This window comes from Durio zibethinus, chromosome 6 (assembly GCF_047325235.1).
Source record: "Durio zibethinus cultivar Kanyao isolate XHJ-2024 chromosome 6, ASM4732523v1, whole genome shotgun sequence".
NCBI lineage: Eukaryota > Viridiplantae > Streptophyta > Magnoliopsida > Malvales > Malvaceae > Durio > Durio zibethinus.
This window is the reverse complement of record NC_143167.1, coordinates 21645314-21671558: the sequence shown is the minus strand read 5'-3', so window position 1 is coordinate 21671558 and position 26245 is coordinate 21645314. Positions and strand designations below refer to the sequence as shown.

General features: G+C 26.3%; 1 long non-coding RNA gene across 1 annotated transcript; it reads right to left on the bottom strand.

Annotated features, from left to right (window-relative positions):
* Nucleotides 1–263: 263 nt before the first annotated feature.
* LOC111285354 (uncharacterized) lies at nt 264–13720 on the bottom strand. The gene is made up of 3 exons (XR_002689719.2): nt 13571–13720; nt 9516–9587; nt 264–583 (listed from the first exon to the last, which is right to left on the bottom strand). It is a non-coding gene; the product is annotated as an uncharacterized LOC111285354 (long non-coding RNA).
* Nucleotides 13721–26245: the final 12525 nt, after the last annotated feature.

Below are 26245 nucleotides of genomic sequence, written 5' to 3'. Positions count from 1 at the left end.
AAGAAATTCATTTTAAAAATTCTATAAGCTATAGACAATTTTTTATAATTTTAAGTTTAATAATTAAGTTTGCTTTTTATATTGTTAAATAAAAATATGATAACAATAATAAAGTTAAGATTAATAAATATATAAAATTTATTTGTCAAATTATACTAAATGTCCATAACTCTATCAAATTTTAAAATTTAATCTATTTATTATAATTCATATAAATTTAATTTTTATATTATTTTTAAGTTAATAAATAGTTTTAAGGTAAAAAAGGATAAGATATAATTTACAGAGATAAACTCTGAGTCCAATATGTCTGATCTTGACAATAAATAATTTGTAATTAATGGGATAATATTGATCAATCCAATGACTCTGACTCCAATATTTCTAACCAACAGTATTAGGGATCAAATAACCCTTAATCTCCACTCATTTGCCAATCCAATGCTCCAAATCCACTTTCCGATCTACCATCAAATCTGAAAGCTCAACTTGAACCGTTTGATCAAGAAATCCTTGGTAATTTCCTCCCCCTCCCACACTGATCATCTTTTGCTGCTGCCATTGTCCTTGCTCAAGTCCTAGCCTATTGTTTGATATAAAGGCAAGATTAAAAGAAATTTGAGAAAAAAAGAAGAAATTTTTTTTGAAAATCCAAAAGAGGTTAAGGTTTTTACTTTATTCTTCATGGATTTTCCTTACTTTTTTAGATTAAGAACAAAAACAAAAATGAAAGGATGAATGAAAAAAAAAAAAAAAAAAAGGTTAATGGATTAGGTAATAAGAAAGAGTAGAATAAAAATTGAGAAAAAAAAAAAAAGTGAGAACTGAGATGGGATTTGACAGAGTAACGTAGAGGAGAAAAAGCAAGTGCATTAAGTATTGGTGTTGGAACATGTGGACCATGAATCGGACCATAATACGTAAAATTTTATAAACAAAAAAAAAAAAAAGAATTGTCATTAATTTTTTTATTAAGTGTGATTAATTATTTAAAATGTTTTTTTAATAAAATCAAAAAAGAATTTAAGGTTTATTAAAAAATATTTTGGTTTTAAAAATAGAGTTGGGTTTAAGAGTATGATTACATGTAAAAAAGAATTAACATTTCAGAGTATCCATTTAAAAATGATAATAATTAATCATACGTTATCTTTCGATATTGGATGAAAATGATTTCAACTTGATGTTTAATAATAATTCCCTTCAATTTTTTTGAAAAAAAATTAATTTTATTTTTTTACAAAAAAAAAATTTATTTAAGAATATTGTAAAAATCTTTAGGTTAAAAAATTACTTTAAAATTCTCTCACATCTAAACAAAATTTAAAGATAACTCTTTTCATCAAAGATTTACCACAAGATTCCTTTAAAATGAAATAGCATTCTTCGTAAATAATAATTGTTAGTGACTCTCCAACCTTTAGGTTGAGTATCAAGAATTATTTTTCTTAAAATATTATTCTAGTTTTATTTAAAAATCCATATTTTTTGAATAACATTTTTCGTAAAAAAAATTTATGTTAAAAAAACGATGATGCTACAATTAACAAATAAATAGCAATAATTAACATATATAAGCATGTAAAATGAATGTAAACAACAATCTACAAATAAATATATGTAAATGGGTGTCATGCATGACGTTAAGATGAAAATTTGAAATCGAATCTTTAAATATGAAGAAACCATATGGACTCTTTAACTTCTAGGCAAAATTTAAGTACGATTATTTATATTCAAGATCTTATTTTTATTACTTTTCTTTTGTTTGATCTTATTATTGTTTTTGTTAAGGAATCATACAAAAAAACTTAATGAAATAAAATTTCCTAAGCACCCCAACCTCTAGGCAAACATTCAAAAACATATTATTTCATACGAGATTTTCATACAAATTCTTTAAAATTTAGAATGGTTATTAGGTGTTAAAATGAGTTTAAGGTTTAAAATTTGACTAGTTTTAGGGTTTGAAAATTTTAAAGTTTGGTTTAGGGTTTAGGTTAGGATTTGAATAGGATTTTGGGCTTGATTACGTTTGAGGTTTGGTTTAGGGTTTAGGTTAGGGTTTTGTGTTTAGACTAGGCTTAAGGTTTGATTTTGGGTTTAGGGTTTGGTATTTAGAGTTTTGGTTTTGGGATTTTTTGTGTTTCCATGATTTTTATGAACTTTTTCAAAAATTTTTAATATTTAGGTAGACTTTCAAAGCATGCTAAAAAACCATGATTTTATTTTTTAATTAAGGTTTTAATGTGTAAGTAACGTATGGCAAATACTTAATGCATGATCATGGTATGAGCAAATGATCAAACACTAAAAATACCATATAGCTATTTTGTCAAACAATTAGGGTCGTTTGGTATTATTATGGCTTTATGTTTTACGTTTTATTTTTTTGAAAATTTTGTTTTAATTTTTTTTCATGTTTTATTTTTAATTTGTTGAATTTGAAAACATGTTTGGATAAAATGTTTTTGTTTTAGACTCCATTTGTTATTAATAATATAATAATATTAATATAATAATATTTAATAATATATTATTTTCAATATAATACAATTTATTTATTAATATATTATTTATAAATATTATATTAATAAATAATATTATATTATTTCTTAATATAATATTTATTACTATATTAATAATATAATATATTATATTAGCAATATATTCTTATATTACTAATAATATATGATATTAATATAAATAATATATTAATAAATATTATATTAATAATCCATTAATATATTAACAAATATTATATTCATATAATAATATATTATATTCATATAACATATTAATAAATATTATATTAAACATATATTATATTTATATTATTTATATTAATAAATATTATATGAATAATATATTCTTAATAGATAATATCTTTATATTAATAAATAAATAAATAATATTGTATTATTAATATAATATATTATTTATTAATATAATATTATTTATATAATAAATATAATAATATTTTTAAGATATTATTTATTACTATAATATTTATATGATAAAAATTTTATTTTGTTAATATATTATTTGTAACATCATTGTAACTGTTTAATTATAATTTTTGTGAATAGTGTCTGTGTGGGAACAATGTCAAATTATTTCCAAAAAATTGAAAATACTATTTTCCTGTTTTCAACAATTTTCAAAGCTTTCAAAAACTTTGTTTTTTGTTTTGTTTTTAGTTTTCAAAAACAAAAAACAAAAATAACCTATCAGACATGTTTTTGTTTTTAATTTTCAAAAAAATTGAAAATGAAAACAGAAAACAAAAATAGAAACAAATGATCCCTAAATTATTGAAAACTTACATTTTTATTTATCCAAACAACTTTAATACATAATGTGAACGCAAAATTTTTAACTTTGTAAATTTATTCAAACACCTAACAAACTCTTTTAGTATTGAAAATCAAATCTAAAAACTAACACATATCAAACATACATTAAGCAAGTAAAGAACAATCATTTATTCAAAATAGAACTTTTGTCAACCACCTAGAAAACTAACAAAAGACAAATTGACAATCTAACATTTATATTCAAGAAAACTAAACAAAAATGTAATCAAACAAGAAAAACAAGATAATCACAAAATTAAATCATCAAAACACATTTAAATCATAAATCAAAGTATGTAAATCATTAACAATGAGATGAGGCTCTTGCAATGAAAGACTACATGGAGAAGAAGTAAAGATTACATGAATAGAGATAAAAAATGCATGAAAAGGGTGAGAAATTACCTAAAAAGCTTTCCTCCAAAAAAAAGATATTTTAAGAGCTTACTTAATGGTAGATTTTTGGTTGCTGGAAATGATAGTCTCTATAGCCCCAAGCATGTCAATTTAAAGAGCCAAAACATCCCTTTAAACCTTTGGATCAAAATGCATTTAAAGGTAGTAATTCTTTTATTTCTTTCTTCAAACTTGGTGCCCAAGGCTTGTAATATAGGCCATAGGAATATTGTACTTTTAAATCTAATGTCTTTAAAAAATTACAACACAAAACTTGGTTGTCCCAATGAGAAAAGACAATTTTACCCTTATTGGTGTTTTAAAGCTTTTTCCATTATTTTCCTAAAATCCTATGATCCACAATTTGTTTCCATCATTTTAATGCTCCAAAATTCATAGAATAATACTTAATTATGATATGAAGTTTTTTAGTAAAAACTAACCCTAAAAACGTCGAATTACGAAAGTGCTCTTTATAGGCATTTTAGTAATTTTATCCCTTTAAAATGCAATCAAAATTTTTAATGCATCAAAATTAATAAAATTATATTTAAACATGATCTAAAATTTTTCACAAAAAATCGACCTAAAAAAGGTCAAATTATGAAAATGCTCCTAAAGGGCATTTTTGTTTAGGAGCATTTTCGTAATTTTTTCTTTTTTTAGGTCCAACAATATTTTAAGGAGTTAAAATTATAATTTTGTAACTAATGAACCTTAATAGTCCTATTCAATCACAAATTTCAAATGTTTGACCAAGTTTTATCGAGGGACATTTTGGTCATTTCAATTCAAAATTTTGTTTTTCTAAGGATTTTCTTTCCAAACATTAGGCTTTGATAAAACTTGACCAAATAAGTGATTTTGACAAACTTTAACCCAAGCCTATAATAAGGGTATCTTGGTCAAAACACCCATTTTGCTCAAAATGCAAGATTTATTTTAAAATCTTTACGGATCCAATGACTTGGTTTTATTATCCCAAAAATGACCCAATTTTGACCAAATTCAACTAAGTTTGACAAGTTTGACTATGTTAACTTTTCGATCAACCTTTGACTTTTTCTTTGCTTTTTGATACTTTTTTTATTTCAACCTAAGAATTAATTTATTCAAAAATCATGAAATTTTCCTGTCTCAATTTCAAAGCATTGTGATTTCCCAGAACATGCCTAAAAAAAATTAGGTGTCTGCACGTGTAAACACCTAATTTTGCCCTAGCACATTCTAGCTAGTTTGTGATACTTTTAGAGTCAAGCCCAATTCATTTCTAACATTTCCTTAAGATTTATGAATTATTAAAATTGAATTTTGGATAAAATTGAACCAAGTGTGCCATGGTTAAACTTGGTTAAACATAGACCTGATAAAATTTGGTCGAATTTGGGTTAACCCTTGGAATTCACAACTGAATAGGACTATTAAGGTTTGGGATTAATCAAATTATTATTTGGGTTCTTAAGAATTTTGATCATACGTCATTAAGATAAAATTACCAAAATGCCCTTTAGAAGTACTTTCATAATTTAACCTTCTCAAGGTCCTTTTTTTGTGAAAAGCTCCATATCTTGTTTCGATAAAATTTTTTGATTTTTGATGCATTAAAAATCATGATTGTGCCTAAAAAAAGTCAAAATTATCAAAATACCTTTTAAATATTTTTTTGTAATTTGACATTCTTCAGGTCAATTTATCGTGAAAAACTCCAAACCACGTTTTGATATTATTTCATGAATTTTGATGCATTGAAAACCTTAATTGCACCTCGGAGAGGTTGAAATTATCAAAATGCTTTTTAGGGATATTTTCATAATTTAACATTTTCGAGGTCAATTTTTCACGAAAAGTTTCATATCGTAATTAAATATTATTTTATGAATTTTGGTGCCTTGAAATCATGAGAATAATTATTGGATCATAAGATTTTAGGAAAATCATAAAAAGTGCTTAAAAACATTAGTAGGGGTAAAATGGTCTTTTCACATTAGGACAGTTGCACTAGCAGCTATGTCATGTGTTGTAATTTTTCAAAGCCATTAGATTTCAAGGTAGAGTGATCCTATAGCCTATGTTGCAAGCCTTGGGTACCAAGTTAGAAGAAAAAGACAAAAGGATTACAACCCTTGATTGAATTTGATCTAATAGTTACTAAAAGGAGTTTTGGCCTTTAAATGAATCATTTTCTAAGATTAGAGGGAGGATTTTGGCAACAAGGAAAGTGATGGAAATTACCAAAAAAATAGAAAAAATATCCAAAAAATTCTTTGGGAAAGCTTAAAAAAATCCTAAAGAGAAAGCTTAGAAGGTAGTTATTTTTTTACTCTTTTTTTTTTCATTTTCCATATCATTTCTATCTTTATTTCATTTTGTTCATTTCATTTCTTGATCTTTTTTCAAAGGAAATCAACTTTTCCATAGTTGTTTTTTCTTTAAATCTTTGGTTGATTCATCATCTCATGTTATCAATCTAATGATAAGGTAATAAGATAAAATGGAATTATAAAACAACAATTCCTCATCAAGAGAAGTTTTCAGCCATGAAGCTTCCATGATTGGCTTAAGCTTCCTCTTCTTTCTTTTAGTATCCTTTATGCTTTGGTTTGTGACTTGGATGGGTTTATGTTAGTTTTGCATGTGATGATTCCATTTTTAGGTTTTTATTTAGTGTTTGGCTACTTTTGTGATAAACAAAATGCTTGTTTGGCTATTTTCATTTTAGGAGATTCCATGTGTTGGATAAAAGTTCTACTACAAAAATGAAGTTTTCCTAGTTGTTTTTTATGAATAAGCTTATTTGGCAATTTTCCTTTTAGTATATTTCTAAGTATTTGATGAAAGGGTGATTTAAAAAATAAGTAAAAAATTCTTGATTGCTTGTTGAGCTTTTTGATGTTTATGGTTGATTTATTATGGAAGCATAAGGGCAACATGATCAAAACAATGAGATCTTCTTTGAATTTGATTTTAATGTTTGAAAATGTTTAGCAAGTGTTTGATCATTTGTGCATATCATCTATTTCAAGTTATTAAAGTTACATATTCCATTATTTGCACATCTCATGCATTTTAACTTGATTGCATTTTTGTTAAATCAATATAGTTGCATACTTTGTAGTTTGATTATCTCATGCTTGTAATTTGATAGTATTTCTATGTTTAATAAATGTTTGATATAATGTTCATGTCATTTTACTCATACTTTACATCATAGCTAGATAGTTTCTTGCATTTTTCTTTGCATAATGTATTAATTACTATACATTAATCTCTAAACCCTAAATCCTAAAACTTAAACAAAACCTTAAACCAAACCCTAAACCCTAAACTAAACCTAAACCTTAAACCCAAAACCAAACCCCATACCAAACCCTTAACCCTAAACCCTAAAGCTAACCCGAACCCATAATGAAAACTCAAACCCTAAATAGAAACCGAACCCCAAACCCTAAACTGAATCCAAACCTTAAACCAAATTGAACTAAACCCCAAAGCCTAAACCAAAACTAAGCCATAAACCCAACCCTAAACAAAACCTTAAACCCCAAACCAAACCCCAAAACCTAAACCTTAAACTAAACTTTAAACCGAAAAAGCAAAACCTAGGCCTATTCTCATGCATTTGCATTTCGTTTTAATAAATCGTCACATACATTAGCATTCTTGAGTTGTCTTCCATGCACTTGTATTTTTCATTCACATTTTAATTGTCATGCTTTTTATTTTGTATTATTATGTTCATGCATATCATTTTCATGTTTTATGAATAAAGTATTTTAGGAACATGTTTTAAAAAAATAAAAATAAAATAATAAGATAATATTTTAAGTAAAAATAATTCTTGAGATCTGACCTAAGGAGATTCTTAACAATTATCATTTATAAAAAAAATTATTTTGGTTTTATGAGGGCATTATGCAAAGTCTCAAAGTAAAAAGATATTTTTGAAATTTTGCCTAAATATAAAGGAATGATAAAGATGTTTTAGTACTAAGAACTTTTCATTTTGATCTTAAATAATTAACTTTGTTTATTAAGAATTCAAGAATAGAATAATTTGTCTTCAAAATATAAAATTCAAAATGATTTGATTTCAAGAAATATTTTTGGAGGGAATAAATGAAATTTGAGGAATTAATTTGCAAACATTAAAGTTAGGACCATTTTACAAAAACTCAAGGATAACTAGAAGTCAATTGTATCTTTTTTAACGAGTGCTATTGGGGTGCTAATTCTCACACGTAATCGAATTCTCAAACCAAACTTTGGTTTCGAAGATCAAAATATTTTTTTAATAAAGTTTAAACTTATTGTATTTTTTTTATTAAAAAAGATAAACTTTTTAGGTGACTAATCACACTTTAAAAAAGATTAGTGCCGACTCTTTTGGTTTTGAGATTTTTTAAATGTTTATTTTTCATGTCATATGGTCAAGTTCTTGGACCCACATATTATGACAAGCTTTCATTCTTTACATATTTTTGAGAACTAGAAATAATGCTAGAAATAATGTAAAGACAAATACAACAATTTTGTCTAAGATAAAGGATTTAAAGTGTTTTTTTAGTTTTTTGTTATGGATTTTTGAACTTTTTGATTTTTTTGATTTTTGAATTTTTTAAATTTTTTGGATTTTTTGAACTTTTATTACCTTTTTTTGAATTCTTGAAAAGCTCTTCTCACTAAAGACTCCACAACTTTGAAAACAAATTTAAAAACACTCCCATTAGAGGCTTCATAATTTTGAAAATAAATTAAAAAAAACTCCACAACTTTTGAAAATAAATTTGAATAAAAGATCGGATATTATCACCAAAGAAAAAGCAAAATGGTTTTAGATATCGCCATCGAAAGGTTCACAAATATCACCAACTAATGACAATGTAAGATAATTTCAGATATCACCACTTGAAAGGTTTTTGGATATCATCACTAAGGAAAATGCAAAATGACTTCAGATATTGCCAAAAAAAACTTTCCAAATATCACCACCGAGAAAATGCAAATGCCTTCAGATATCACCATTGAATGGTTTTCGGATATCACCACTAAGGAGAATTCAAAATGACTACGAATATTGCCACTAAAAAGTTCCCAAATATCACTATCGAAAAGACTTTGAATATCACTATCAAAAGAATTTTGATAAAAGCTCGATATCACTACTGAGAAAATTTTTAAGAAATTCATATTTGAATACTTGGATATCACCATTAAGAAATTTTTAATGAAATCTTGGATTTCGTTAACTAAAAAATTTTAATAAAATTCAAACTTGAATACCCAGATATCACCATTGAGTAAATTTGATTAAAACTTGGATATCGTCACCGTGAAAGTTCTAATGAAAGCTCGATATCACCACTGAAAAAATTTAATAAAATTCAGACTTGAATGCTTGGATATCACCATTAAATGATGTGGATAAAATTTCAATAGAAGATTTCAATAATACTTGGATATCATCACTAAGAAATATGATAAAAACTCAAAATCACTACTAAGATTTAAAATTTTGGACTTTGAACACTCAAATATCACCATCAAGCTTTGAAAACTTAGACTTTGAACACTCAAATGTCACCATAGAGATTTAAATGAAATTTGAATTTTTGAATACTCGGATATCACCATCGAGATTTAAAAGCTTGAACTTTGAACACTCGGATATTGCCACTATGAAGTTTTAATAAAATTCATATATCATCACCAAAGCACATAATAAAACTAGGATATCACCACATAGAAAATAGAAAATGACATTACCACCAAAAGGTTCCTAGATATCACCACCGAAGAGAATGCCAAATGACTTTGTACATTGCCATCAAAGGGTTCCTAGATATTACCATCGAGAAAATGCAAAATAACTTCAAATATTACCATAAAAGGATTCCCGGATATCACCACTAAAAAAAATTTAATGAAAATCCACATATCATTATAAAGCATGTAAAAAAGCTTGTATATCACCATCAAGAAAATTGAATAAAATCATATATCACCATAAAGCATGTAGAAAGCTCAGATAACATCGTAAAAAAACATTGAATAAAATATGGTATTATCATTAGAAAACTTTGACATATTCCTTAAGAATTGTTGTTTATTGTTTTTGCATTCATTTATATTCTTCTTAGTTTTTTCTCCTTTTTTTAACTCCAATTATTCAAAATTTTCTTTTCTCTTTTCTAAATAATTACAAGACTATTTCTAAAATAATAGTACAAATGTAAATGTTTTTATGCAAATGTAAAGATCTCTACCAATAATGCAAATGCAAATGTCCTTTCCATATTATGAATGTTGTATACAAAAATGCAAATGCAAAAGTATATGACTCTTACCAAAATGCAATTTATAATGCTATCTTAATGTGGTAGATGTAATAATTCTTAAAGAAAATGCAAATGCAAATATCTAACCCAAGATGCATAGTGCAAGCATTTGTTTTAACATGCTAATGCAAATCAAAACTTTGATAATGTGAATTTATTGATCCTTGCAACCATTAAGATGCAAACACAAAACCTTATTCCAAGAAAGCAAACATAAATAATCAACCATCATGATGTGAAATGTCAATGCTCTCTACCATGATGCAAATGCAAGTATTTCTAGGCAAATGCAAATGTTCTTTCCAAGATGCACATGCAATAATGCAAATGTCTTTACAAGGATACAAATGCAAATATTTGCTTCAAAGGTGCTCATGCAAATTTCTAATCTAACAGTACAGATGCCTTCCAACTATAATGCAAATGCAAATATTTATCCTAACAATGCAGATGTCTTTTACAAATGTGCACCTATTTCTATCATGACAATGCTAAAGCAATCTAACTAAAATGCAAATGCTTATCTAATGAAGTCATTGCCTTTTTCGATGATGAAGATACATGCTAAAAAATGCAAGTGCCAAAATTCTTTTTCCTTTTCATTCTTCATATTTCAATTCTGCTAATTTCTCTTTGTTCATCAAATTAGCTCTTTAACTTTCTTTCAAAAGGGTTTCTTTTTTCATTTCCACATATTGTTTTCATTCTTTCACCTATTTTCCTTATTGTATCTTTATTGATTTTCCTTCTCTTTCCTTCTTAAACAAGATTTCTTAGTTTTTTCTTCCTTTTCACTATTAATTTCATTTCCCTTCTTGATTCCATCAATAATTCTAACATAACACATATGATTACTGTCAACTTAATGTATGCATCATGTAAAAGTTAAGAAGACAAACAACTATACTCTCCCTACTCTTTGAGTGCATAAAAGAATTTTTTTTCTTCTTCCAATGTGCATTTTTTCTTTAATGGAAAACATTTTTTATTTAAAACTAGTCTAAATGATTTTTTTATTCACTACAAAAATGCCTAACTAGTCTTTCAAAAATTTTCAAAACAACTAACAAAATTGCCTTACATAATTAAATTCCATGATCAAAGATAATGAAATATCAAAACAAATGTGACTTTGGAGTTTCTTAAAAATTGGTATGCCGTATTAGAAATGATAATGGCGATGATTTCCATTTAAAAAAAAAGAGCAGTTTAGCTCATTAAGGCCTTAGTTCATTCAAAAAGGCTTCGTAACTTGAAGGGAACAAAAAATATATATATTCTTCCATTTAGGCTCACAAATGAAACATAAATTTCTAAAATGCATGAGTTTATTTAAAACCAAACATGTTTGACACTTTCTTTGATCTCCAAATGTGACATTTTGATAAATGTCAACACTAGCTATGAAAGGTTCAAGATTTTGAAAGGTCATTTAGGAATGGAAGAAAAATACTCAAATTTTTAAGATCAACCCCTTTAATAGATTTCAAACTTTCATGGCATTAACATTCTTGAACCTTTCAAAAGTATGAGTTGCTTCATATTAGCTTTTCTTACATTGTTAGGCATCTAGATTAGTTTCAAAGTTTTCAAATTTGCTTTAAACTACCCTTTTTAAAGCTTTCACCATAGAGCCCCATTTCTTTTTTTTTCCCTTTTTTTTTCATTTGTGTTGATTATTCCACCACTACAAGAAATAATATTTTTGGTGGAGAAAAAAATTGTCACTAAATATATACAATTTAGTCACCAAAATTTATAATGACCAATATTATAGTCATTATAAAGAACTCCGTCAATATTATATTAGTGATGATATTTATTAAGTCACCACAATAGTGCTTTTTTTTTTTTATGACACAAAATTTGACACTAAAAGTATTAGAATATGTGATTAAAATAAGTTGTCATGATAATTCATTTTATTGTGACAATTTTTTCAACTATAAAAAAATTAAAATAATGACAAAAAAAATTATCATAATAACATGGTTTTCTTGTGATGATAATATTGACATTAAAAGTATAGCAATAGTTACAAAACTGAAGTCACTCACATTATTTTTGTTAGTGACAAAATTTTCTTCACTAGTGTTTGTTGAAATAGTGTTGAATGAATTATGTCACAAATATTAAAATTATTTCTTGCAATAATTATTGTCACTAATAAATTAGTTATTGTCACAACAAAATTTGTCAATTTATTAAAAAAAAAACTATCATTAGTGACTACAAAAAATAAATTGTCACAAAAATTACATTTGAAATTTCAAAATAATAGTTGCTAAAAAATTGTTTCAAAATAAATATGATTATAGTGACATAAAAATGTGGTCACTTCACCTATTTTTAAAATAAAAGAAAATGGTAACAATAATTGTAAATAAAATACCAATATATATATATATATATCATGTTTTAAATTTCCTAAATCCGAACTCAAAAATAATATCCAAAATACAATTATCACTAAAACCATACTAATTATTTTTTACCAAAAAACTAAATAATAACTAAAAAAAAAGTTTTAGTCCACTATGATAATGTCTAACTGGAAATCCAAGTTAGAAGTCCATAGTTGATCCTAGCAAAATTTACTCTTCATTATTTTCCTATAAAACAAACAACAATAAAAAAAAAATTCAATGAATAGTAAAAAATTTAACTATTATTGTCATTATAATAAGTGACATTAATTATTTAACTATTGTACTTACATTAAATAATTTGATGTAGATGCATTGGATAATAGACTAGAAATTAGACCATATCGCTTGCTAAACGTGCAAATCCATCACCTGCTAAACCTTTACCTAATATGCCTTTACCTAATCAACAAGTAGTAGCAACACAAGCAACAAGTCTAATTGGGAATGCTTTATCATATAAAGTAGAAAACTAAAATTATATTCTCTCAACTTTTTAAACATTAAGTGGTGAAACTGAAAGAGACCCAACTTGTACCCCAAGACATAGCTCACAATCATTAAAAAAGGTGGGTTCCCATGCATCGAGCTAGGTGATTAAACTAAAATCCTCCTTCCCTATAGCCGATTCTCTTTCTGGCCAGCCCCCTTCATTTTTTAATTATCAAACTTAACAACTATTACCATTGCAACAGTTGGTGCTTTCGTTCACCAACTCTTATAGCCTTAATAGCATATGTGACTAACAAATAGATCAAAATGGCTAAAAAAAATAGCAAAATCAAATATAAATATCATTTTTAACATCCTAACTATATTAAACAAAATAAATCTAGCTACATTATTAACTAAAAAAAGCATAAAAGGTATTGCAATAGCTAAATAAAAATACCCATTTGTGAGAAGTAAAAACAATTAAAATGAAAGAAATAAAAGTAGGAAAACAAAAACCTTCACAGTATAATACAAACTCGATTGACATTACAGATTAGGGGAAAAAATGCCTACAATAAAAAGAGAAGGTAAAGTAGGGAAAGAGAGAATGAGGTTAGCTTACGGTTGACATAGAAATTGATGTGAACCATGGAACTATTGACTTTTCATTAGAGGCAAGAAAGAGAAAATGATTGGAGAAAATGAAAGCAAATGAGGTAGGGATAAGAAACGAGACATAGCATGATCTTTATTATATATAGGGAAACCTAAACCTAATGTTTCCTTTTTCCATTTAGGGCTTTTAATGGGCTTATTTTATGAAAGGCTAATTGGGTCTATGTTTTATAGAATTTGGACCTTTGAGTCTTTTAATTTTGGACTTCTGAGATTTAATTTAAATTTTGCTTTAAAAAATAAATAAATATCATGATTGTATATGAAAAATATATATCTATCTTTTTTAATCTATTAAAAAATTATTATTTTAATTGTGTTGTTTTAAGATTAAAATATTTTGATTTTTTACATATTTATTAATTTTTAAAATTCTATTAAAAATATAATAAATTATTAATTATAATAAAATTGAAGCAATATTCATTTTTAAAATAGTTTATTATCATATATATAAGTAATTTAATTTTTTATAAGTAAAATTAACAAATTAAATGACCCCTTTTATTTTCATAGTTGACTTCTGATCTTATGAAAATAATTAAAACCTATGTATTTTATATAGTTTGGTCGTGGATTAAGTTGTTTCATATTTATAATTGTATAATTGCACTTATATTTATTAATCAAACTATTTTTATATTTTATCCTTTGTTCTTATATTTAAAATTATCATTGGATGACATATTGACATAATGATATTTGACAATATTAGAAACCTCTATAACTCTTATTTGGCTTTGAATTTGTATTTTTAAATCTTATATATTGACATGATAATAGTTAATTTTTATTATTATTTAAACATTTATGGATTATTAATTTATTATTATTATCCATTTATGAAAACTACTATCAATTAATTAAATTATTTTTTGTTAGACTCCTATTAAGATACAATATTATAATTTCAACATGAAAATAAATTAGTATATTATGAACAAATTTTCTACAATGCCCACATTGGGTGAATTGGAGATACTGACCACAATGATCATAGCATTTTATTTTCTTTGGCTTAATTTTCATCTCTTAAGTATAAAGGTGTTCGAATTTTATTAAAACTGAATAAATCAATTAAACCAAACTATTGATTAATTGATTGGTCATTGAATTAATTTGAAAATATGTACTTGATTTAATTGATAATCTTTTGAGACTTTTGTTTAAATACAAAATTTTTATTGATTATAAATCTATATTTTTATATTTTCTTTTAATATTGTGTCAAATTTATGTCATGTTTTGTAAATAAATTTAATAATATACAAATTGTTATTGCAATAAAAAATTAATTTCTTAAATTTATCAATATAAATTGTGACAAACCAATTTCTAGTCATTATAACTTTTCCAATAGTAACAATTTCAATTATCACATAATAAATTTGTAATTGTGATGACATATAGTCAACAGTGATATGTTTAATGGTGAACATTTTTGGAACAAAAAGTAAAGTATAATGTGACTACTATTTTTTTGTCACAACAATGTCTAATAGTAGCAACCACTTTATATCTTGTCACTAATACATTACTTCCTACCAAAAACCATTTGCCGCAAATTTGTGCACTTTATTAGTGACAATTTTATAATAACAAATAATTTTGCGTCACAAGACTTATTATGACGATTTAATTGTGAAAAAATTAAACCATCACAATTACTATTATATTAGTGACCAAATAATAGTATGTCACAATTACTTATTACAATGTGTCATAGGAAAATTTCATCACAAAAAATCTAATATTTGTGACAAAATTGCTCACGGTCATAATAAAATAATCACTAAAAATGTTAATTATTGTAGTGCACCATACATTTAACAATTCAAACTCATCCAAAATGGGTTGATAATTCAAATGGGTAGCTTCACAATGAAAGATAGCAAAAGATCCATAGATTTTATAGTGGTTCCTTAAGGAAAAACTCTTCAATTTAAGCATTCATGCCTAATCCAATACAGATTTTTCCAAAGATGTAATGTTGGCCAAGGTTTTGGGTTTTCAAAGAAAGGGATAGATAGGCTCAAAATAAGTTTTTAGAAGTGATTAAACTAAGAATCATTCTTTCCCATTTGCAAGATTTTCTTTGGGCCGTTTATTTCTCCATTTTCCCATACTTTCCATTCAATCATTTTATTTCTTTTTCTTTTCCCTTTCATTTCTTGCATTTCTTTTGTTCTTCACTTTTTACTTTTTCTTTTCCTCTTTCTTTCGCTTTCTTTTTCTTTTTTTTTCCTTTCTTTTTCTTTAAGTGGATTCAAAACTTTTAAAAACTTTTTATTTGACATTTACTCAACACAGAAGGTTTTTTCTTAGACTTCACCATACTTTACCTTTGAATACATCCCTTTTTTACCCTCTAATATGAAAGGTGATTTTTGATTAGGATTCATTTGAAAGAGAATCATCATGATCGAAAGGGTAACAAGGGATGACTTTTTATACTTGTGAAAAAATAATGAAAGATGATCATTTATCATCTTAAGCATGGTTACTTAAATTTGAATAGCAATTCCTTTTTAGAAAAAGGGTTTGAAGAAAAGCTTTTTCAAAATTTTGTTTTTTTAGGATTTTTTTATTTTTTCTAACTTTTTTTGTTTGCTTTTTAAGGTTTCTTCATAAACTTATTGGGATATTTTCTTTTGGGACTCATTTGAATGCTTCAGTGCATGACATCATAATTATTTTTTTTTGCTTTCATTTTTTTCTTTCTATTTCTTGTTTTTTTTTCTTTTGTTTTTGTTTCTTTTTAATCCCCTTTTTTTCCACCTTGCCAAGATCACAATTTGGGAAAAATGCCTCTATTTTGATAAACCAACCTTAATATAGGTCAATGTGATAAAAAAGTCATATGCAATGACCTTGTTTAAGGTATCAAATAGTTCATGTCACTCCATAAAAAGGAAAAGATTGGTCACAACTCAAGTTGTCTTAAGGGTTGTAAGGTTTTGCTTTTTGGTCAAAATACCCTTTAAACAGAGTAAGGATAACTTTGAGAAAAGACATAAAGCATTGATCCATTTGAGGGATTTGGTTGAGAAGCTTTTATGCTTGAAGATCTAGCATAATCTTGACATGTATCAAATTACTAGCAACTAGATCTTTAAAAGATGTCATGTTTGCTTAATTTTCAAGAATGCATAAAAAAATATTTTTTAAATTAACTGTTTCATTATTCATCACATAGGAAAAGATTAATACCTTTTTTGTTAAGGTATGATCAAGTGAAAATATAGTTTATAGAATTTGAATATATATTTGAAAGGTTAAGGCTCTTGCCTTATTTTATGGTTCATGGTAAAAAAATGTTTGGAGGGCAAATGTGAGGGTGTTTAACAAGATTAGTTCATTTCTAAAGTGATCACCAATTCTTTCAAGACTATTTTCACCTTTTATTACAAAAGAGACTATTTCTTTTTTTAGAAGCATTTTTTTTCTTTTTATGCTTTTGGAAACTGATTATGTGGGGTTTTATTCTCAATTAAACCTTTTATTTTTGTGAAAAATCCTAAAATTCCAAAATTCATACCTATAAAATAGGAAGAATTTAGATCACAAATTCATAAAGTAATATAGCATACAAAAGCTCATCCATTTAGATATCCAAATCAAACCAAAATTCATATCCTTAAACCAAGACTACAAATTACTCCTGAACTACATGTTACCTCTTAACCTCAAAAGTCAAACATTTTATTGAATTTCCTAAATGGCCTTGAGTGTTGGATCTTACAAGTTCAACCATACATATTGTATTTTTGGCTCATCTCTATTGACAATTCAAGCAGATTCTTTATCTGACTCTTTCTTTGTCCTAAAGTATAATAATCCAGCTTTAATAAGATTTTTGACCTTGTATTTTAGTTCAGTCCAGTTCTCTATTGATTGTCCCTAATTACCACCATGGTAATTACATTGTGCATAAACACTATACCATATTGAGTGTGAAGGTTTAATAGTTTGTATATATATATATATGTACCTTCTTTCTATATACATAGGTGCCAAAAGGTTTTTTTGGATTAGTTAGGGTAATAGTTCAAAGTAAGTTATGAGACTTGGTTTAATTCGACTTCTTAGTTGCTTATTTTGTGATCGTTTTAGATCATTTGTCTTTTTATCAGGCTTTGCAATTGGTTTGGTGATAGATGCAGTGGTAAGGCTAGGCACATAAGTAAGGGTTTAGGGACCAAACATTAGCTAAAAATTTTATGTTGGTGTTCGTTGATAAGGATAATAGGTTGATGCTACATTTGCTTGATATATTGGGTAATGATAAAATAGGATGAAGTTTCTAAATTGTTAACCCTTGTGGCTTACAACTCAAGCTACATTTTTATCATTTTTCTTTGTATCAATAATTTTTTTTCCCATAACTTACCATTTTTATAGCATATTTTATTATCTCCTTGAAAGCACTATATCAGTAAAATTTTTTATAACATGACAATGAGCTTATCATAATATATGGCTTGAAGGGTCTAGATACCTAATTTTATCTTAGTGAATTTTGATCATTTGTGAAGCTCTTAAAATCCAATTCAAATCAAATCCAATATTTCTTTAATCTTGAGAAGTTTTTAAAATAAAAAATAAGACCAATTTGACCCAAATACCCCAAGATCAAACTCGATCAAAATTATCAAACAAAGTCAAACTTGGTCAAAATGGATGGAAATCCGATCAACTTTCAAAATTCACAACCAATTGGAATCAATATATCTTGGAATTGAGATTTATGGCTTTAAAGCATTGAAAAACCCTATTCCACTTTAGGAATGATAAAATTACCAAAATGCCTTTTAGAGATTTTTTTTTAATTTGGTATTCTCAAAGTTTGATTTTTATGAAAACTTTTAGATCATGATTGAATATTATTTTATGATTTTGGATGCATTAAAATCTTGATCGTACCTTGGAATGTATGAAATTACTAAAACTTTTAGGGGTATTTTTGCAAATTGCCTTTGTCAAGGTTAAAATTTGCCAAAAAACTCCAAATCATGATTTAATATTATTTGATGATTTTTGGAATGTTGAAAACCTTGATCATATAATGGGAGGTGTGAAATCACTAAAATATCCTTTGAGGGTATCTTTGTAATTTTACCTTTTTTGAGGTCGATTTTTTGTAAAACGTTCTAGATCACATTTTGAATTATTTAATAATTTTGGTACAATAAAAACCATGGCAGTACCTCAGGAGGTATGAAATTACCAAAATACTCATTAAAGGTAATTTCATAATTTAATCTTCCTAAGGTTAGATTTTCGAAAAAGCTTCTAGGTCTTAATTTCATATTATTTGAGGAATTTTGGTGTTTTAAAACCACAAAGATGAAGATGGAAGCATTGTTTTCTAAGAAAATGGCTTAAAAATCGAAAACTTTCTAATTGGGGGTAAATGGTCTTTTCACTTGGTTTTAGGGGCATTAAAAATCCAATCTTTAGCAGTGAACATTCTTAACCATACGATGATCTTGAGGGGTTAGATCCAATGGTGACAGGTGGCTTATTGCAAAGAAAACAAGGGAGAAATATCAACCATTAGATAAAATTTTGATCAAGGGCTATTACTCATTTGCATAAGATATTCTTTTTTCTCCATTAACAGGGCTAGATTGGAGAAGGCAAAGAGGAAGAAGTCTGGATGTGAATGAAGAAAAATGAAGGAGGAAGCCAAGAAAAAATGTGGAAAGAAAGAAAGAAAAAAAATGAAAAATTGAAGGAAGCTTGGACGAGGTATAATTCCTTTTTTCTTGCATTTCATTACATTTTCATAACATTTTTGTATTGTTTTTCCATTTATTTTTCTATTTTCTTGGCAGAATATATAATTTCTTCATCTTTTTAATCCTATCTTGGTTCAAGAATTCTTCCAACTAAACAATAGTTGGGATTGAAATCCAAAGGATCAAGTAACAAAAAACATAAAATCCACCATTAAAAACCATTCAATCAAATTTTGTACAAGAGTAGTCTTATTTAAAGTAAAACCAAACTATTTTATTTTTATTTTTGACCCATTAATAGAAAAATATTTATGCCTCTCGATCAAAAGAAAAAATTCTAATCTTGATGAAGTAGCTCATGATCTTTCCATAAATTGGACTGCTATATATGAATTTACCAATGTTACAACAATATCTATCAAACAGATAGATTCCAAAATTATTGAAATATTTAAACCACAACCATTCGATTAAAAAATCAAACCCAAATTTATGGATCTTATAAATTTATTTGTCATAACAGGATGGTTATTAAAAGACATTGATAATAATAAACTTGTAGCTAGCAGAATATCTTTTATAGAATTTTTTAGCTCAGGAAAAAATTTGTATTTCAAAAATCCTACTAATCCTAACCCTGGATTAGTTTTTCCTCCTTCCAACATTCTATTATCTAATCAAGATAATGATGATATTGAAAGTATAAGTAGCAATTAATCCTTTGCTACTTCTTATTGAAATTCATTTTCTAGTTTTCAAAGATCTTTTAGCACAAATAGTACTCAAATTCCTATTTTTCTTAGTGATAATCAATCACTATCTTCGGTTTCTAATACAGTAAATTATGTTTTACAGTTTTCTCTTTCTAAAACCAAAGCTGAAGAAATTAAAAAATTACATATCCCAAATACAAAATAGGAGATGATGATGTAATCACATTCTCTAACAAACAACCAAAAAGGTTTTATCCTTATATTAAAATAGAATTTTGGTTTAAAAAATATAAGGCATATTCTTTTCATATTTTAATTGATACTGGAGCAACAATCTTTAGTTGCAAAAAAAATGCTTTACCATTAAACAAATTGGAGTTTATGAAACATCCTATAGCCATTATTGGCATCGATGGTAAAGAAGCCATCATTGGTTTAAAAGCTAAAAACATACCTGTCTATTTTAATAATACAAAATTTATTATTCCTAAAATTATTTGTTTTTCTGATATGCATGATGACATTCTATTAGGAACAAATTTTTTACATAACTATTTTCCTTTTAATCTTTACCAAGAAAACATCTTTTTAACGATAAATAATCAATCTATCAAAATACCTCTCATCAATGATTATAAGCATATTTGTGGTAAAGATTTTCAACCAGAAACTTTTTTCCAAAAATATTAAGGTAATAAATGAAAAACATTGTTTATAAAAAGTTTTACAAGAAAATTTTAATGTAGAACCACTAAAATTATGGTCTTGAAGTAGTCATTTTTGTGAATTAAATATTATTGATCCAAACAGGATTTTTCGTGTAAAACTTATGATCTATACCAAACAAGATATAGTTGAATTTGAAATTCAAATTTTTGACATACTTTCAAAAGGATTAATTGAACCAACAACTAGTCTTTATTCAAGTCCTACTTTTATGAAGAAACCATAATGAGAAAAAATGTGGAAAAGCCCATATGGTAATCAACTATAAAAGGCTTAATCAAAATTTAGTTTTTGATGGCTATTTTATTCATCGCAAAGATGTTTTAATCAATTTAGCGAAAAACACTAAATATTTTAGTAAATTTGATTGTAAATCTGGATTTTGGCAAATTATGTTTTCAAAAAATTCTAAAGCTTTCACTATTTGTAGTGCATTTACAGGCCAATATCAACGGATTGTAATGCCATTCGGCTTATGTAATGCCTTTTAAATATTTCAGAAGTGGATGGATACTATATTTGCAAAACATGCAAAATTTTGCTGTGTTTATATTGATGATATTTTAGTATTTTCTCATACTTTAGATGAGCACAGAAAAATCTGAATAGTTTTGTGCAAGAATTTATTACTCATGGTATTATACTCAGTCCAAAAAAGATTGAGTTAGGAAAAACTAAAATAGACCTTTTAGGATTAAACTTATCTTCCTATGGTATTTTTTTTATAGGATTATATTATTACAAAAATTAAAGATTTTCCAGAAGAAATGGACCATAAAAAAATTTACAGTAATTTCTTGGTCTCCTAAACTATAGAAGACAATTTTTTAAAAATCTCTAAAAAAAAAAAAGCTACTTCAAGAAAAACTGAAGAAAGATGTCGAATTTACTTGGGCATCTTCTGATTTTGATATTATTAAACAAGTAAAATCAGAATTGACTCATATACCAAATGTATAACTACCTAAACAATGTGATTGCCTCATTCTAGAAACAGATGCCTTAGACGAATAATGAGGATGTGTGCTTAAAGCAAAAGTTCAAAATAATGAACTTATTTGTGGTTACAACTCTAGTAAGTCCAAACCAAATGAACTAAAATACATAGTTTTTGAAAAAGAATTATTAGCAATAAAAAATGCTATTAGTCGTTTCCATATTTATTTAACTCTTGAGCATTTTGCTATTAGAACAGATAATCAATCAGTAAGAGATTTTTAAAAAAATAAGAAAATAAAAACTGATCCAAGAAGGATTAGATAGTATAACTTTTTATATCAATATAGTTTTACTATAGAATTCATTAATGTGATAAAAATGTTCTTGTAGATTTTCTCAGCCATCCAGATGGATAAGCAAAAAACCCTTACAAAATCAGGAAGGATGGAGAACAATTCAAAAGAAGCAAACTAAAAAGGTTTTAACTTCTTTTTCTACATTTCCTTCCTCATCACCAATTCGTAACCCAAGAATTTTTATTCATACTCTTCATGGTTATCTACCTCACCAGATACCACAAAGACCTTTTTATCAACCTTCTACATTGCAACCAGTAATGCAAACTCCTTTTCAATTTGCTTAAGATCCAAACCAATGGACACCAATTTTTTACTTTGAAATTGTATCTTTAACAGAAAAACTTTTGCAAGATACAAAAATAAAGGATATAGAAATAAAAAATTATTATGATCCAGGACTTCCAGTTGAGATATACAATATGCTCAACAATATTTGGAAATCCCATTTGTCTCAAAATAAAGCTCAATTTAGACAAAGGGATGATCAAATTAGTTAAATTTCTGGCTAAACAAGCTTGAGAAAAATAATACTTTCCTTAATTGGTTTTTGAAAATCTTTTTCCTTCATATCTATTAAAATAGCAAGATATCGATTTCTTTGCCATTGAAGAAAACCAATATTATATTCAAGAAATAAATAATTTCTTAAATCTCTGTGATTATTTTAAAGGTAAACATTCTTCTAAATTATTCCAGCTTAAAAGAATATTATTATTTGAAAAAGTTGCAATATTTCTCCCAAAGAAATATTTCAAAAAATAAATTTATCTATACTTCTAAAAACATAAAAACTGTTACAAGAAAAATTTTTTAAATTCTATTTCTCCAACTATCTGTAAATAACAAATATAGGTGAACAAATACCAAAATTAAAATTTAGACTTGACCATGAACCTTTCACTATAAAAAGTATTGAATTAGGAATCATAGATGAAATAGTTGTCCAAAACTTCTCTTTTCACCATTTTAACTTATTTCCCTACCTTCATTAAATCCAAATTCTCTGAGTTTGTCAAAAACGACAAACATTTCTTCTATATCCATATAATTGTTCATAGCTTTTTGGTTATTATAAATGAGAAAAATTCTATCAGCCTTATCAAATCTAGGAGGTATCTAAACTAATGTTTGGACCACCCTTGGAACCACCAATGGACGCCTTGGATAATTCTAAAATACTTAAGCAAGCTATTCAAAAATTTTCCAATGCCTCAAAATACCATTTCTAAAAAAGAATATTCATGATGAATTTAGCAAAACATCTACTAGCTTTAGCTGCATCTCAATCCTATCCAAGGATATCTACAGCAACAGATGGTAAAAGAATATTTATTAGAAAATTCTATGCAATAACCAATGAATTGGAAATGGTAGTAGAACCTCAAGTAGTTGATTTACTCCACAAATTATTAGAAATGGAAGAAATTGGTCATCCTCATCATCTTTTGTTTCAATATAAAAAAGGTTGGCAAAAATGGAATAAATCCACAATAGAATCCCTATAGTTTTTTAACCCTAAAGACGAAGAGCTGATTAATTTGGAAAATATCCAAGAAGGATAAGCTAACCCAAGCTTATTCTTATTACTATAGCAGACAATTAAAAGATAGCTCAGTTTCCAACAAAAATTACTGTAGCAGATAGTTGAAAAACAGTAGACAGCTATAGTAAAAGTTGTACAAAAAAAATAAAAGATGAACAGTAAATAGATTGATACGAATAACCTAACTAGGGTTATCCTTTAGTTAAAATGTGTTTATAAATAAAGGCTTATAATAAAGAAGAGGCAAAGTTTGGATAAACAACAATTTCTCTTTCTCTTTCTATTATTCTTTCTTGAGTTTCCTCTTATATCTTTTACCATTATATTTTAGTATAATACCTACCTATTCTTTCTCTTTCAATGTGCTTTTCTTCTTTTATGAGTTAATTCTACTTTTTACCTGTAAATGGTATCAGAGCTTGGTATTATCAGATTGTAAAATGTTTTAAAAATATATCGAAGTGCTTGCTATTTTTTATAAGTTTTATTTCTCTATATTTTTATCTTGGATAGTTGTTTCATGTTTTGCAGCTCATACGCTAGGTTTTCTGGTTTCTTTTGTTGGTTTTCTAAGCTAATGGGCACTGTGGTGTTGTTTAATTGGCTTTAGTGAAACTGTTAAATAAAACTAGCACTGATTTTAAGCACAAAAAATATGGAACAACTTGAAGAAGATAATTGTATATGTCCATATAAAACTTGTAATCAAAGTTTATATATAGATCCTTCTTTTGAAACTTATAATATTTCTATAAGTAAAACTATTAATTGTATGGTAGATCTCACTTTTTCTTTTTTTAAAAAACTTTTTGTAAAAATAAATAATATTAAACAAAAAATTGAAAATATCTTAGTACAAACAAATCAAAAATCACAAACCAGTGATTTAGAACCTTTATTTTATAGAAATACTAGAACTATCTTGGTACAGATGATAAGCCCTCATCTTCAACTCAACCTTTACAATTCACAAAGTAAGAACTTATGGACTTTAAAGCCTACAAAGAACTAATTGAACACTTCAAATAGAAGATGGAAAAGACAAATGATCCTCAAGTAAGAGTTGAATGTCCTAAAATTATCATTATATTCTAAACTACTACACAACCAGTAAAAGTAGTGAAGAAATAGCTAGCATTGACAATAATTTTAACATTTTTACAACTAACACAGTTGTAAAGAATGAAGAAACTTTAGATGAAGAAACATCTGATGAAGAAAATATTCCTCTTCTGTAGGAAATAGATCGAGGAAAATGAAAAGTTGATGAAATCTCTAACCTAGAGGCTGATGATTTACTAAGATTTCCAGATCAAGCAAATCTATAATTCTTAGCTTAATATGGACCATTTGAAATACATTCGGTCAAACCAAAAATTTCATCTAAAAAAGATGAAATTAAAAATACAACAGAAGCTAGCCAAATAGGTCAAACTTCTATTCAAAATACAGCCCCAACTATAGATTCTCTAAACAAAAAAAATGTAGCTACTGCTGGCACATTTTAGATCTCTCTAAAGTCTCAATATCAAACAATGGGAAAACCATAGATGACTAGCCATAATCCATGTCTATTGTAGTAACCTACTACAAAGATCAATGGATTCGAGAAAAAATTTTAGATTATTTTTGTAGAACATGGCAAGGTGATGTTTTACAATTTTTAAGAAAATAAGAAAATTCTACTTTGGGAAAAACCCAAAAATCTATTATTTTAGCTCAAAAAAATATTCTTGATTTGCTAAAATTACTTACAAATGTTTTAAAAAATGAATTTTGTGGTTCCCTTGAAGATTTAGATGCAAATTTTGAAGCATAGATTATTTTGTTTAAACTTTGACTTTGTAATATCCTAAATTTAGATGAATTTTCTAAAAAATATATGAGTGAGTTCCAACATTTGAGTGAAGAACATTCAAAATTTTGGTTAGAACAATATTTTCATAAACTTCCCTTACCATGAGATGAATTATGTTTACAAAATTACTTTACTTTTCTTGAACTTAGACTAAAAAAGTCTAATGTTGCAAACCCTGGCATAGAACTTTATGATACACTCTGCAGCAGAATTAATTATATATAACAAGTTATTGAATATTGTCTTAAACAACAAGCTACTAAATAAATAAAGAATAAACTTAGTCATAAACAATGCACTAAGATACTCGAAAATGAGTTTAATTTTGGTTGTAAATGACAATTAAAGTTTCATAAAAATTGTTTTAAAAAGAAAAAATATGTTATGAAAAAATGGAAACCTTTTATAAAACCAGACAAAAAATATGGTAAAAATTTATTGGTAAAAGAAAAACTAAACATAAAAAATGCAAGTGTTTTATTTGTGAAAAAGAATGTCATATTGCCAGTAACTATCCTAAAAATGGACAAAGAGCAAAACAAGTTATAAAAAGCTCTTGAACAATGAGAGCTACAAATTTGTTATTCAAAAGACTTATCAGATGAAGAAATTTTATATGAACTATTTTTTGAAATAGATTTTGACTTTTTTGATGATGAAGTTGAATATATTTTTATGAATTCTAAATCTAAACTAGATACAGTATCTAAAACATCTTTTATAGTTGATAATCAATCAACCAA